At 40.0% G+C, this 14,911-nt stretch overlaps 1 protein-coding gene across 2 annotated transcripts in view; it reads left to right on the top strand.

Moving 5' to 3' along the window:
• The first annotated feature begins 5,924 nt into the window (after positions 1–5,924).
• LOC114895388 (serine/threonine-protein kinase Sgk3) overlaps positions 5,925–14,911 on the top strand; it is a 111,176-nt gene continuing 102,189 nt past the window's right edge. For both annotated transcript variants that reach the window (XM_029222715.1, XM_029222710.1), the window contains exon 1: positions 5,925–6,158. The gene's annotated coding sequence lies outside the window, so the exon portion shown is untranslated. The remainder of the gene's footprint in view (positions 6,159–14,911) is intronic.

Below are 14,911 nucleotides of genomic sequence, written 5' to 3'. Positions count from 1 at the left end.
GTTTTTTGCAACAAAATTACATTTTTCCAAATGCTTTTAAGCCCAAGCATCTTGAATACTATGATGGAAGATAAAGAGTTTCCACAATTACTCCCCATCTCAGTACAAAATATTATATAGATTCTATTGAAAGGATTTGTTTTTACAAAATTAATCACATCGATGACTTCCTATACCACACAAAACTGCATCACACTGATGATGGATGAATGAAGGTTTCCCTTCAAGTGGAAGCGCACCCTTCTCAGGATACCTCGCAGAGCATACGAATGACTGACAAAGAACTGTATGAGCATGCCAGTGGCAGTGCATATGTTGAATAATACAGCTTAATTTCTTCCTTTTTAGGTAAAACAAACACAGGCGGTCCGTGACTTACAATGGTTCACCTTACGATTTTTCAACTTCACGATGGTGTGAAAGCAATATGAATTCAGTAGAAACCGAACTCCAGATTTTGACTTTTTATCTTTTCCTGGGCTAGGGATATGCTGCTATGATCCTCTCTCGTGACGCTGGATAGCGGCAGCTCCTGGTCAGCCAGGCAGTCCGGAGGGTAAACAACCCATACGCTTCCAACCATTCTGGACCAAGACAACTATTCCATTTTTCACTTTTGGTACAGTATTCAATGAATTACATGACATATCCAACACTTTATTATAAAGTAGACTTTGTGTTAGAGGATTTTACCCAACGGTAGGCTAATGTAAGGATTCTGAACAGGTTTAAGCTAGGCTTGGCTAAGCTATGATGTCTAGTAGGTAGGGTGTATTAAATGCATTTTAGAATATTTTCAACTTATCATAGATTTATTGGGGATGTAACCCCATCGTAAGTTGAGGAAGATCTGTTACACACTGGGATATCTTCTTTCTCAACTGTAGTAAATTGTCTTGAGTACTCCTAGGATTTGTACCCTCCACTTTGGGTGTCTTTTGTCTTAACAAATGTGATGAAATTGAAAATCATCCAGGAAAAATAGTTTTGGTAAAACAGGTGCAGAGGAGTTCAATAGGATAATCAAAATAACCTCTTAAATATAATTTGAGAAGTGTAAGTATGCTAAACAAGCATCTAGAGTTCCGATTTTAAAGTCTAATGATGAAATATAATTCTAAATGTAAGAATAATTCTAAGTTGCATTATAGGAGTGTCAACTGAAGAGCTGAGAGAATGCTCTCACTATACTAATCGTTTCAAAGAAGATTCCATGTCTCATAATGGGCATCTCATCTAAAAAAGAATGTGGAGAATTTGGAAAGAAGTTGTACAAGAATTGTAAAACATTAAAAAAAGAGAGAAAGAAAAAGAGGTGTAGAAAAAGTTAAAAGAACTGAAGCTGTTTATTCTAGAAAACCTAGGGAATTTAAGGGTGTTCTGGTGTATGAAGAGTTATAGTCCTTTAAGTTCCATTTAAGCCTTTGACATATCTGGTTGAGCCAGACACAGATACCTTAGGGAACTAGATGAGGAAATAACAGCAATGCATGCATCTCTTTAAGCCAAAGGCTATTAAGACTTTGCCATCTGAGACAGGTTCAATCATTAATTGCACATAATTAACAGTAAATAACCGAGTCACCAAATGAATGGTGTTTAAGAAAGCTATTATTCTATACTGATAATTAACTAAAATAATTATTATCTTCAAAGTCTACCTAGTAGGTTTGAGCTCAAAGGCCTAATATGATTCTCTGAGGGACACAGGAAATGCTGACAGGACTTATGTAAATAAGCTACTGTCAACTAACAACAGACACAGTTTATGTACATAACAGACTATCCAAACGAGACAGAAAAAAACAAAGAGGGAAAATGAGAAAGAAAAAGGGGGCAATTTTTATTTTGTTCTTGATGCTCATAATAACTAGATCAGAAGATAATGAGATTTCCTTAATAGGGAAGGAGAATAGTTTTACTTCAGATAATGGAATGTTCTTAGCAAGATTTAAAGCAATTTCTAGCAGCTTTTTAATCAAAAAGCTGATGCTAGCAGTTTAGGCGGTTTGATCTCCTAACACTTCCCCTTGGTTTTTCTTATGAGTCTAGTATAGAAAGTAAGAAAGTTCTGTGATCTGAAAAGCCTTATATATATATATTTTTTATTATTATTTTTTTTTTGCCGTACGCGGGCTTCTCACTGTTGTAGCCTCTCCGTTGCGGAGCGCAGGCTCCGCGGCCATGGCTCACGGGCCCAGCGGCTCCGCGGCATGTGGGATCTTCCTGGACCGGGGCACGAACCCGTGTCCCCTGCATCAGCAGGCGGACTCTCAACCACTGCGCCACCAGGGAAGTCCTGAAAAGCCTTATATTTGACCCTAATATAGTCTTGCTTTAAAATAGAGTTTTCTCTTTATTACAAAACACACCTGAACTTTAGGCATTTCAGTTTTGAGTTTGAACATGGCTAACTTGACCCAAGAAAGATGTTGAGCTTTGAGCCACTCCCACAGGCAACACACAAAATGAGCATGCTCTGAACCAAGGAAACAGGGTAATTCTGCTTTGTGCTAAGGCAGTATAAACTGGTCTGTTTCAGTTCCCGTGAGGATCCCAGTTATTCTAACTATACTTTGCATTGCTTTATTAAATTGCTTTGCTCAAAAAATTCAATAAATTGGTCATTTTAACTCATATTCTCACCTATTTTTACAGCAGGCTTTTCTTGTTAATTATTTTCTGAGCCAATTCATGGCTAGGACTATGCCTTCAACGACTTTCCCAATAAAAATGGCTTTCTCTTTTCTGAAGTTGTGGTATATTACGGTTGGTATATCAATGGATAAACATAGCTGGAAACTATAGCAACAACTCATGATGTCTGACCCACTTAAGTAGGTGAGTCTGTAGTAGAATGAAAGAAAAGGTGCTATAAAAACTATGCAAATAACATGAATCAAAAACACCTTTCCTGGGCTTCCCTGGTGGCGCAGCGGTTGAGAGTCCGCCTGCCGATGCAAGGGACACAGGTTCGTGCCCCGGTCCGGGAAGATCCCACATGCCGCGGAGCAACTAAGCCCGTGCGCCACAACTATTGAGCTTGCACTCTAGAGCCCACAAGCCACAAATACTGAGCCCGCGTGCTACAACTACCGAAGCCTGCACGCCTAGAGCCCGTGCTCTGCAACAAGAGAAGCCACCGCAATGAGAAGCCCGTTCACCGCAACGAAGAGCAGCCCCCGCTCGCCGCAACTGGAGAAAGCCCGTGTGCAGCAACGAAGACCCAATGCAGCCAAAAATAAATAAATTTTAAAAAAAGATCATAAACCAGAACTCACTTAAAAAAAAAAACACCAACAGGCACTCATCTCATTATAACATATTATTTAAAAAGAAATACTGTATAACCTGGTTAGGTAGTTTTTTGTTTTGGGTTTTTTTGTTTTTTTTTTTATGTTTGGGTCAATAGTTTACAGTATTGACAGTCCAGTTATCTAAACTTCTGAACATAACTATATCTTAGTACTTCTTTTATGATTTTTTCCTGTTACTTTTAGGACTTCTACAAAAATCCCAAAACTCTAAAAACTGATCATTCTTTATAGTAGTGCAGATGAAATACTGGCATTTTTATATCTGTGTTAGAGCTAACAATAACGATGATGACAATAGCAATCAACTGATAATATGTTCCAGTCATTCTACTAGGTTCATTTGATCCTCATAGCAATTTCATGAGATAAGCACTATTACTATCTGTTTTACTGAGGAGAAAAAAACACTGTTATCATCCTTACATTCCTGACAAAACCTTTGCTCGCAGAGGTGAAATAATTTGTCGGAAGTAGAAAGTGGCAGAGCCACAACTTAAATTTGGGTCTGTCCGATTCAAAAGCTTGTGCTCATAATGTCTACATTATAGATATAACAGATGAACACAATATTTGCCCAATCTGCATGAACTGAATCATATTTTTAAAAAAATATTGGAATCCAGAGTCTAACAAAAAACTTTCTCTATTTAAAAAATGTACTTACATGAAACCTTTTATAAAGGCATAAACATCAACTAGATATTGCTGAACATTCAACAAGTTTTACAGTGTAAACTTAAAAGAAATTGGAAACATAAAGGAAAAAGGAGATGTGATCTATATCTATAGGTGAATATGATTGATCAAAATGATCAGCCTTAAAGTGTGTCCTTTAATTTTAAGTGAAAAAACCCTTCAATAGTTTGTGAATATATTTATGACCTCTAGTGTTCTGAGCAATCAAGCTATTAAATTGCAGCTCTCAGATTATAAAGGCAAAATACCCAACGTTTTATCCGTTGAACGTCACCCGCCAGCTTTTCTGTCTTGATGCATTTGTGGGAGTTGGAGTGTGTGTGTGTGTGTGTCTATGTGTGTGTGTGTGTGTGTGTATTCTACACGGCAGGAGGACAAATTTATCTTGGAAATATAATGGTTCCCAGATGTTTGTTTTTCAAACAAAAGAAAAAAGAAGTTGAAAAGTGGTGATAGCCAGGTATTTGTCTCTGAAGTGAGAATGATATGATTCCACTTGGAGTTCATTGTCACAAAAGTTCCTTTTGTCTGAGAATTTTTTCAGCACTGTGACTATGGCTTTAGTTAAGAGATATCACTGATCACTTATTGATTTTGTTTCAAGAGAGGAACTTCTCTAGCTTCTCTGTGATTTATTGTGTGGATTGCTTTGTATGGATCACGGTAAAAACATATAAAGGACCACTGGCAATGTGTTGATTAGTATCTACTGGATTTTAGAATCCACTGTATTTTATATCCATTTCTGTATGCCACTGAATATCACTGTTTAGAAAGTTTTGTAGGATTATTATGTTTTGAACTATAAAAGTATTTGATTCACAAACCATTTTCTTTAAGAAGAAGGCCATACAATGTTGACATCAGAAATGAATATTCTTACATTTTCTGTGAGACTAAATTTTTGAATATTTTAAATATAAGGAAATGTCCCCTGAATTTAGGGAAGCCACACATAAATCAGTTCTTCTAATTACCTTTATTAGTTCGTTTGTTCATAGATTTGTGGCAAGTTCTCTAGAATCATATGAGCTAAAGTATAGGTCATTGACTCAAAATCTGAAATACGATATGCACGTGGGATTCTTTAAATAGTTGTTCGAGTCTATCTTCAAGCGACATCTGACAAAACCTAACTGGTTGTGGGGCAAAACCAAACAGCACTCTACTTCAAAATCTTGACCACTTCACTCCACACGCATTTAATCACGCACACATTCTGTACCTCTCTTCACCCTATTTGGAAAAAAAAAGATTCATATGGCTCTAAAATGCAACTCCTATATTTAAATAGCCAGAGTAATAAGAAGCTGTACAGTGTGCCTGGAGATTAATGGAATGCCAATACACACACACACACACACACACACACACACACACACAGAGGATCCAAAAAGAGGTGTGGAAAGGAAGTTTCTCTGTATAAAGGATCTGCCAATCTGTGAAAGCGCTCTCCTGTCTTACAAAGGCCAAAACTCTGCTGATGAAAAAGTAGAAAACTGTTCAGAGAATGCTAAATGAAGCATAGTTGTTCCCCTGAATTATCTGGATACTTATTCACCTCTCTGAGTGTCCAGTTTACACCCCATCACATGCCCTCCAGGCCACTCCCGGGCGTCTCTTGTCCCTCCGGGCGTCCGGCGGTCCTGCTCCCTGCGCGCCAGGGTCAAGTTCCCCCGCCGAGCCCGGGCGCTAGGGCCCACGCCGCTCTTGGACCCCTGGGCACTGGTCACTATAAGCTGAGCAGCGGGAAACAAATGAAGAGTCTGAGCCTCTAGGCGGGATCCCGCGGGGTCCTATGAACTTTGCGCCCAAGGCGAGGGGCCGGACCTCGCGCTGCGCCGGGGCTCTCGCGCGGGTTCTCGGGGAAGCGGGAGGACAGCGGGTCTCCGCGGCGGGGGCACAGCTCAGCCTGCGGCTCCTTCCCGGCGCCAGCCGCCCCGCAACCGGGAGCCGGCGCCTAACCCGGAGCACGGCCGGACGCCCAGCTCTACCCGGCGGCTCCGCGCACCCTGCGGGAGGAGCCGGCCGCCGTGACACGTCAGGGAGGAAGCGCCAGCGCCCGGCGGCCCTGCCGGGAAGGAGGAAGCGCGAGTGCGCTCGGCTCTGCGCCCGCCGCGCGGGGAGGCAGCACCACGGAGCCGGGTAGGTGCGGAGCCGCCGGGACCCGAGGCGGGTGGGCGGGCGGGCGGCAGGGTCCGTGCGCTTCCGGGCCGCAGTCGGGCCCCTCGGGCAGGTGAGACGCGGCGGGGCGAGGGGAGCCCGGGCCTCGCCTGCTGCCTCTTCCCAGAGCAAACGTGACTTTCCCGGGTCCCCTGGCAGCGCCCTCCCTCAGCCTGGAAACCTCCGAGTTGGTCGGAGGTGAAGAGCCATGACCCCGGCCCAGTCTTCGGCTCTGAGAGTTTTGTGGTCTTTGTTTCCTCGAGGTGAACTCAGATTCTGCCTTCCTATTCCTAAACGCCCGAGTGGTGTCTTGGGGAGGGGGGCGGGTGTTGTTAACCCGTGAGCGGCTTCGGGGCGTAGAGGAGCCAGGAACCGGAGGGTGGGAGATCCCACCCACGCCACAACCTGAGGTCAGGAGTGGATGCGGGTCATCTGTGAGCAACCGGGATGGAGGAGGCCTCGGGAGCGGAGGGCATGGAAATCATTAACCTGTTGTCAGCGGACCTGTAGTCTGCGACTTCCGTGCGTGGCTGCCCTTTACGTTCCCTGTGATTTGAACCCCTTCTATGCCTTTTAAAGTGCATCTGGCTCTATAGATTCCCACCTTAGCATTGGTATGTGCCATCTAGAAATGCTTTGAGATTTTTAGACTCTGTCCTTTTCAGTGGTGGTTACTTGGAAAGATAGAAAAGAGAATTCATCTCTTGAGACTTAAACTCTTTCATTATTTAATTTTGCAGTGATCTCTGAACCATGATTAGAATTTCAGTTCTGCACAAGACTCTGTAGGGTACACTTGAGGTGCAGCAATAAATACAGAGCACGACAGTTTCCAAAGCTTTATCAAGGTAAAAAAAATAGTAGATCGTTGTGTATTTTGATTCTCTACTTTGTCACTAGGTTAATAATTCACCTGGCCAATCTGGGAAGTGCTTTATTTATTTATCAAACACTTAGATAGCTCTTACATGTGTTAGGCTCTTTCTAAGTGCTTTTTAAATATTAACTCAAAATGTTAAATTATAGCAGTTCTAACAACGAAGGAGGCTATGCATACTTCAGTTCCCTGAATGTCATTGCAAGAGCTAGAAACATTAGAGGAAGTTTCAGGCATATTTTAGGACTGGGTGTGCCTTCTGGCTCTCTGTTTCCAGTCCTGTAAGCAAGCCACCACCCCTCCACTCCCTGGGGGAAGGGAGTCTGGAGCCATGGGAGTGAGACCTCTTCCTTGCAGATCTCTGGCCACATCCCCAGCATCTTCCGTAACATGGTCTTTCTCATCTGCCATAGTGCCCATCCTTAGCTAACTCTGGAGAGACCAGAACTTCCCCCTTTCTTCAAGTGCCACTGCACTGAAGCTAATTTTGTTTCCTTCCCGATATGATTGACAATTTATTTGACTGTAGCTTATATTTTAGGGTCAGACTGAACTTGAAATGTACCATAAAATAGAACATTTTTGTTTGAACACATCAATGTAACAAATAATGCTTTGTAATTTTACTGCCATTTGCTGCAGGTAACACTGAATTGATGGATCAACCTTCTAGGTAACCATTTTGTGATTTGCAGATATGTAGAGAGCATATTTTCCAGGATTAAGTGTCCTCTTCAAATGAGTGCCTTGGCCTGATGGCCAGATTGAGACCCAAAATGGTGAATAAAACAAACACGGTTCTTGTCATTATGGTGATTATGAATCTAATGTCAAAATCTGCACGTCATACTAGCTTTCTCTCTCTGTTTCATATATTTAAATTTCCAGGGAGGTGATTAAATGACACTCTAAGCCTTATTTAATAAGATTATGAAGTGTCTTCTAGAAGCAGGAAGGCTCACTTTCCTCTGATATAATTTATGGCATACAGACATTCATGAATTCAATTCAGCCAAATGACAACTAACACTTTCATGGTTTACAAAGTCCTTCCAGGTATACTTATTTGCTCTTCAGAGGGTCCTTGTGAGGTTGGTAGCCATTTTTTATTCCTGTTTTTACAGATGAGGAAACTGAGGCATAGAAATATTAAAATGCTTTATCCAGGGTGGCACAGCTGGTAAGAGGCAGAGCTTGAATGGAGAGCAGGTGTGTGGACAGTGTCTGGCACATGCCAGCCTGTAATAAACATTTGTGGAATAAATGATTCCCAATGACTTCAGATTTCTTGCTATTTCAAAACATTATGCCTCTCAAACCCTTTAGTTGATTTGTGCCTAAGAGATTGCCAGGCCTAGTCCAATGTTTCTCTGTTATTTCAAGCAGTATCTGCCACAACATATTTTCTACAAAAGGGATGAGATGGAATGCCCTTTGGACTCATTTCTTGGGATTTAGCATCTCTGTTTTGTTTTGTTTTTTTTAATTAATTTATTTGGCTGCGTGGGGTCTTAGTTGCAGTACGCAGTATCTTCCTTGCAGCATGCAGGATCTTCTAGTTGCAGCATGTAGGATCTAGTTCCCTGACCAGGGATTGAACCTGGGCCCCCTGCTTTGGGAGCGTGGAGTCTTAACCACTGGGCCACAAGGGAAGTCCCTCATCTCTGGTTTTTGAAAAAACAAATAGGTTTGTTATTTTTTTTCCTTTCTCAAACATCCTACTTTTTTCCTCTGAATTGGAGAGAGTTAAGATTGGACACATAGATTTCGTGTTTGTGTTGACAGCTTTCTTGTCTCTCCCTGCTCATTTAAGGTCATTTTTAAGGACTACAAATCACTGTAGGTTTTCAATGTAAGTGAAATGATTCAGCTACCTAGATTTATGATCAAGTTCACATACAATGACCATAGGTATTGTAATTTGTTTTGAAGTGTCTGACATCACTACTGTGTTTTTTGAAGTATTGCAATTACTTTAATATAAAGGGTCTTTTAAAAAACAACAAAAAATCCCTCAACTTTTTATCCTTCAAGTATAACTCTGTATCCTAAAGTATGTTACCTCCAGATGGATAACTTTCAATGAGAGAGGTCAATATGGCCAGTACCTAGTGGGAGGAATTGGGAAGGGCTATCAAGAAAAATGAGAGGTGGAGTGGCCCTTCCCATGAGGGATACTAGACGGTAGAAAACCCTTAATGAAGCCAGACCAAGTCATCTGCCTGTCAGCCTTCTTTTGCGTGGGGGTGGAATAAAATACTTTTGAAACCTTCCTTGTTCAGAAACCACTTTACCTTTTCCAATCCTCAGGGTTGGTTTTTTTTTTCTCTTTTAAAAAAATTCATGTAAATTACTGACTAAACTGCTGATTCATGAAACTCAAATTATGTAACACGTTATTCCTGACAGAAACAGCTCCCACATTATTTTAAGGGACTCAGTGTCTCTGTTTTCCTTTACCTATTGCATTTCTTATAGTGGAATCTTTGTTCTCATTTCACTTTTTTTTTTTTTGGTTTTTTTTTTTTGCGGTACGCGGGCCTCTCCCTGCTGTGGCCTCTCCCGTTGCGGAGCACAGGCTCCGGACGCGCAGGCTCAGCGGCCATGGCTCACGGGCCCAGCCGCTCCACGGCATGTGGGATCTTCCCGGACCGGGGCACGAACCCGTGTCCCCTGCATCGGCAGGCGGACTCTCAACCACTGTGCCACCAGGGAAACCCCCTACATCATTGTTTTTGACAGCTGCATAGTATTCCACTTTGTAGTTAATAATTTATCCATTTTGTATTTCTATTATCTATATGTTCTTTTAAAAATATTTAAATCACCAAAGTAATATTTTTAAGAAAAATTCAAAGAAAAAAGAAAATAAGTATCATCAGTAAACCTACCACTCAATAATCACTATTAGCATTTTAGAGTACATCCTTCTAAACTTTCATTTGTGTGTGCATATCCATATTTCCAATGACATTAAAATTTTTCTTTTATGCGGGCTTGCTTTGTTGGTTAGAGAATCATGTTTATTTAGTCAACCAACGTCATAGATTCCAGGCACTTTTGAACCAGTTATTTTACTACATTTCCTGGCCACCTGCCATTCCCCAAACCTGGATAACACTACTGGAAATTTATACTACTGCTCATAAAGAGGATGAGGTAAGGGTGTGTGGATGGACAAATCCATTCAGATCAGCAAAAAGCATATATCCTTTTGATGGAGGTCAGTCAATATTCTAAGTACATCTAAAATACAAGATATTTAAGAAGAGAAATGATAGAATATTCATATATCATAGATTATGATCACTAAAGGAAAAGCAGAAATAATGGACCTGAACGAAGGAAAAAATGTTGAATTCAGTTAAAAATTAGAACAGTTGAACTTCAGATGTTTTGAAATAGTCTCCTAATGATAAGTACATTGTTTGGAGTAATTGGTTTAACAAAGCTCCCTCCAATGGTAGGAATAGGTGACCTTGAAGTTTCTTGTGATCCTCTTATATTATAGGCTATCTCAGAGTTAGTAACACTTGATTTAGTATAATTTCATGCATACAACTCTCTAGTTACTAACCCCACCAGTTTTTCCAGACAGCATCTGTCTGGGCTAATCTCTCCACACCCTTTTTCTTCTCCCATAGCACATGTGCACAGGCTGTCGCCCACACTTTTCTCTTATATCCTTTTGTGGCTTTCCTCCACTTTCTGAGAGCTTAGTCCCCCTTTTAACCTTGTTCTTTTTTCCTCTTCTTCCAGCTTTTGCTTTAAGAAAATTTCTCTCTGTCCTTTCTCCATCGCACTCTCTTCATTTTGGTCTTGAGCAAAGAAGATACTAATCATGGTGATACAGTTAAGAACAAGCCTTTAATAAGGAAAAGGAAAGCTTTTAGTTTGGGAGGAAAGGTAGATATTATAAAGAACTAGTAGTTGAGAATACCCAGTAATTTCTTTCAGAATTTCCACAGAAGTCTCCACCCACCTCCTCGCCTCTAAATAAGCTGTTTTTCCTTAAGCATTGGCATGTATGATAAAATTTAAAACCGTTTATATATATATTTTTTAGTTCATGTCACTGCAGTAGCATTGTTTTGTGCTATTTTTTTTCCCCATTGAAGATGTTAGATTGAGTAGAGTGTGCTTTGGTCTTGAAAGCTCACTTCTGGGTAAAATCACTGATTCTTTTAGGAAATACATCTGAAGTTCTAGATCTCTGGTTTAAAAACAATCTCTTTGTTTTTAAATAAGTTGAAGACTAAGAAGGTTATCTGAGACCAGAGGTTAGCAGTCTTTGAGAAATGGTGTATCAAGGTTCCAAACCCTTTTCTTCCAGACTTTCATCAGCAGAGAAATGTATTGGTGAGAAGCACATGTAGACCAGCCTTCCATCCTTGGGAATTAGAGAAGAAACAATGCTGGCTGCAGGAATATTAAGGTGTCCCTGGGGACTCTCTCAAAACGTGCATGTTGGGGATCAAGCCCAGGTAGCTGACTTCATACCAACTTCAGCTCACCTGTAAAGGTGCTTGGGCCAAACATTATGAGGAGCTCAGTACCAAGGCAATAGCTACTTAGGTTACACTGAGAGTAAAGGCCTATTTTTTCATAAACATGAATGAAAAAGATTTTGAGAAGACATTTTTATTCTGCTTCCAAACAACATGGTGCTAAAATTGATGATGCCTTAAACATGAAAGCACTGTATTATTTGCTTATTTGAACCTGGACCACTGTTAATAAACACTCAGAAGTTAAGATTATACTATAATTTTTAAAAAATGGTTGTTGGTTTTGTTGTTCTAAGTGTACATAGTTGTGCATAGTTTACATTTTTTTAGCCCATTTTGACATCAGTACCTTTCTTTTTTCTAATTCATCTCCTTTTACCCCCACTCTGTCTTCTCATGAATATTTGGTTTAATTTACTTTTTTGTCTGTAGGAAATGATTTTTTTTATTTAATGGAAGTTAAGATTCTCCAATATTTTAGCAGAGAAGAGTTTTTAAGAGATTTATAAGACTATGCCCCTTTTCCCCCTTGATTTTTGTCTCTGCCATAGATTTCCTTTATTTCAAATTCCTACTAACATTAACATCATTTTTAAAAAAATTTTATTTATTTTTGGCTGCGTTGCTGCATGCGGGCTTTCTCCAGTTGTGGCGAGCAGGGACTACTTTTCATTGTGGTGCACAGGCTTCTCATTGCGGTGGCTTCTCTTGTTGTGGAGCACGGGCTCTAGGCGTGCATGCTTCAGTAGTTGTGGCGCATGGGCTTAGTTGCTCTGTGGAATGTGGGATCTTCCCGGACCAGGGCTTGAACCTGTGTCCCCTGTGTTGTCAGGCAGATTCTTAACCACTGAGCCACCAGGGAAGTCCCTATTTATTGTCTTTTTGATGATAGCCATTTTAATAGGGGTAAGGTAGTATCTCATTTCGGTTTTGATTTGCATTTCACTGATGATTAGTGATGTTGTGTATCTTTTCATGTGCCTGTTGGCTATGTGTATGTCATCTTTAGAAAAGTGTCTGTTTGGGTCCTCTGCCCATTTTTTTATTTGGGTTGTTTGTTTTTTGATGTTGAGCTGTATGAGTTCTTTGTATATTTTGGATATTAACCCCTTATCAGATATATCGTTTGCAAATATTTCCTCCTATTCAGTAGGCAGCCTTTTCATTTTGTTGATAGTTTCCTGCCCTGTGCAAAAGCTTTTTAGTTTGATGTAGTTCCATTTGTTTATTTTTGCTTCTATTTTAAATAAAGTTTCCTTTATTCATTTTCACACTTTCATTGGAACATTTTAGGATAAAATTTTGCCTTTGAGATGTAGAATGATATATATAAGTTGCTACTTCTGTGTAGAAAAACAAGAAAAAATATATTTTCGCTTTGTCCAAGCATAAATAAGGATACATAAGAGATTAACAGTGTTTCTGTCTATTTTGGGGATTGGGTAATGAGAACTGGGTGGGTGGGGACAGGAGTGGGAAGCAGACTTTTCACTGAGTCTTTTATATTTTCTTTGTTTTTTAACCAGGTGAATATATAAACCACTGTAAAAGTAGTTTTAAAAATTGTGGGTTTGGTGATTTTAGAAAATAAAGGTTGGTTACTTTTAGTTTTCAGATAATTCTGCTCTTTTCAGTACAAGCTAAACCAAATAGTTTCGTTCAGCACAGTTTTTGTAGTTTTTGAAGAGCAAAGAGTTCTAATATTTATTTTGTACCTACCATGTTCTGGGTGCTTTAGAGACTTTATTTCATTAAATACTCATAATAACTCCGTGGTGTAGGTGGTAGTTTCATTTTACAGATGAGCACATTAGGGTTTAGTGAGGCTTTGAAGGTGGCCATGTGTGGCCAACACGGGGCAGAGCTGATCTGATCAGGTCTACCTGGCTTTACCAGGGGGTCCCCTGTGCTTTTGAGAAGTGGGTAAAGGCTGACTCCCCTCAAAGCCCCTCATCAGAAAGAACAGGCAGAAATGATTTACAGGTAACTCTGATTACCATCTGCTGATGAGGCAATGGTTAAATGAGTTTTGAAAACTGGCCTTGCATTTTTACTTTATGGTTCTGAGATGATATTAATGTTTTAATCTAGGAACTGCTGCCAGGCTTCAGGAAGGAAGCTGACTGAAAATGTTTTAAATATCGTATATTTTTTCCCTAACAGAAAAGAGCTTAAAATTCTGAATTTAATTGCTGGATATGTTAAATTTTCTTAACCTATAGAATTTGAATGTCTTATGTTTGATCTGCAGAGCTGTCGAATTCCTACTGTTAGCAACCAGTGCCCAATGAACTCTGCCAACACTGACAAATGCTGTTGTCATAGTCTGAAATCCCTTAATGGTGATAACCAGCCCTATTAATATTAATCCTTGGAAATAGAGCCATCAGCCAGTACAGTCTATCATTTTGCTGATTTACGTTGGGTATTAGCTAACGCAAGTATATTGTGTCTTGGCAGATAGTGGGATGAGCTCTTGTTAACTAAGTAGGAATGAAAGAACATTTTAGGTCTGAATTCCTATGATTCTGTTATGTAATAAAATATATTTATGTTCTGGGCAAAGATTGTGAGAAAGATACGGAGGAAATTCAAATGACAAGAAAAGTTTAAAATGTCACAGGAAGTGAATGGAGAAGACAAAATAAACCCATAGCATACAGTGGAGTCTCTTACACTTAATACAATACATTAAAGAGAAAAGCAGCTTTATTGAGACTTAATTGATATGCCATGAAATTCATCTTTTTAAAGTGCACAAGTCAGTGGTTTAGTCACAGAATTGTGCAGACGTCATCACTGTCTAATTCCAGAACGTTTTCATCATCCCCTGAAGAAACCCTGGGCTCATCAGCAGTCACTCATCCCTCATTCCCTGTCCACCTGTTCCCATCTCCCCCCAGCCTGTGGCAATGATGAATCTACTTTCTGTATATATAGATTTGCCTATTCTAGATATTTCATAAAAAGTGGAACCTTATGGGAATTCCCTGGCAGTCCAGTGGTTAAGACTTGGTGCTTTCGCTGTTATGGCCGGAGTTCAGTCCCTGGTCAGGGAACTAAGATCCCTCGAACCGCGACCAAAAAAAAAACAAAAAACAACAACGTGGAATCTTATGATATGTGGTCTTTTGTGACTGGTTTATTTCACTTGGCATAATGTTTTTAAGGTCCATCCACATTGTAGCATGTAGTACTTCATGTCTTTTTATTGCTGAAAATTTTTCCATTTTATCAGTATACCATATTTTGCTTATTCATTCATCTATTAATGGACAGTTGGGTTGTTGCCACTTTTTGGCAGTTATTAGTAATGCTGCTGTGAATATTCATGTGAAGTTTTTTGTATG

Source organism: Monodon monoceros, unplaced genomic scaffold, assembly GCF_005190385.1.
Source record: "Monodon monoceros isolate NGI ecotype Baffin Bay Population unplaced genomic scaffold, NGI_Narwhal_1 Super_Scaffold_14, whole genome shotgun sequence".
In the NCBI taxonomy this organism is placed as follows: Eukaryota; Metazoa; Chordata; class Mammalia; order Artiodactyla; family Monodontidae; genus Monodon; species Monodon monoceros.
This window is presented reverse-complemented; position numbering and strand designations above follow the sequence as displayed.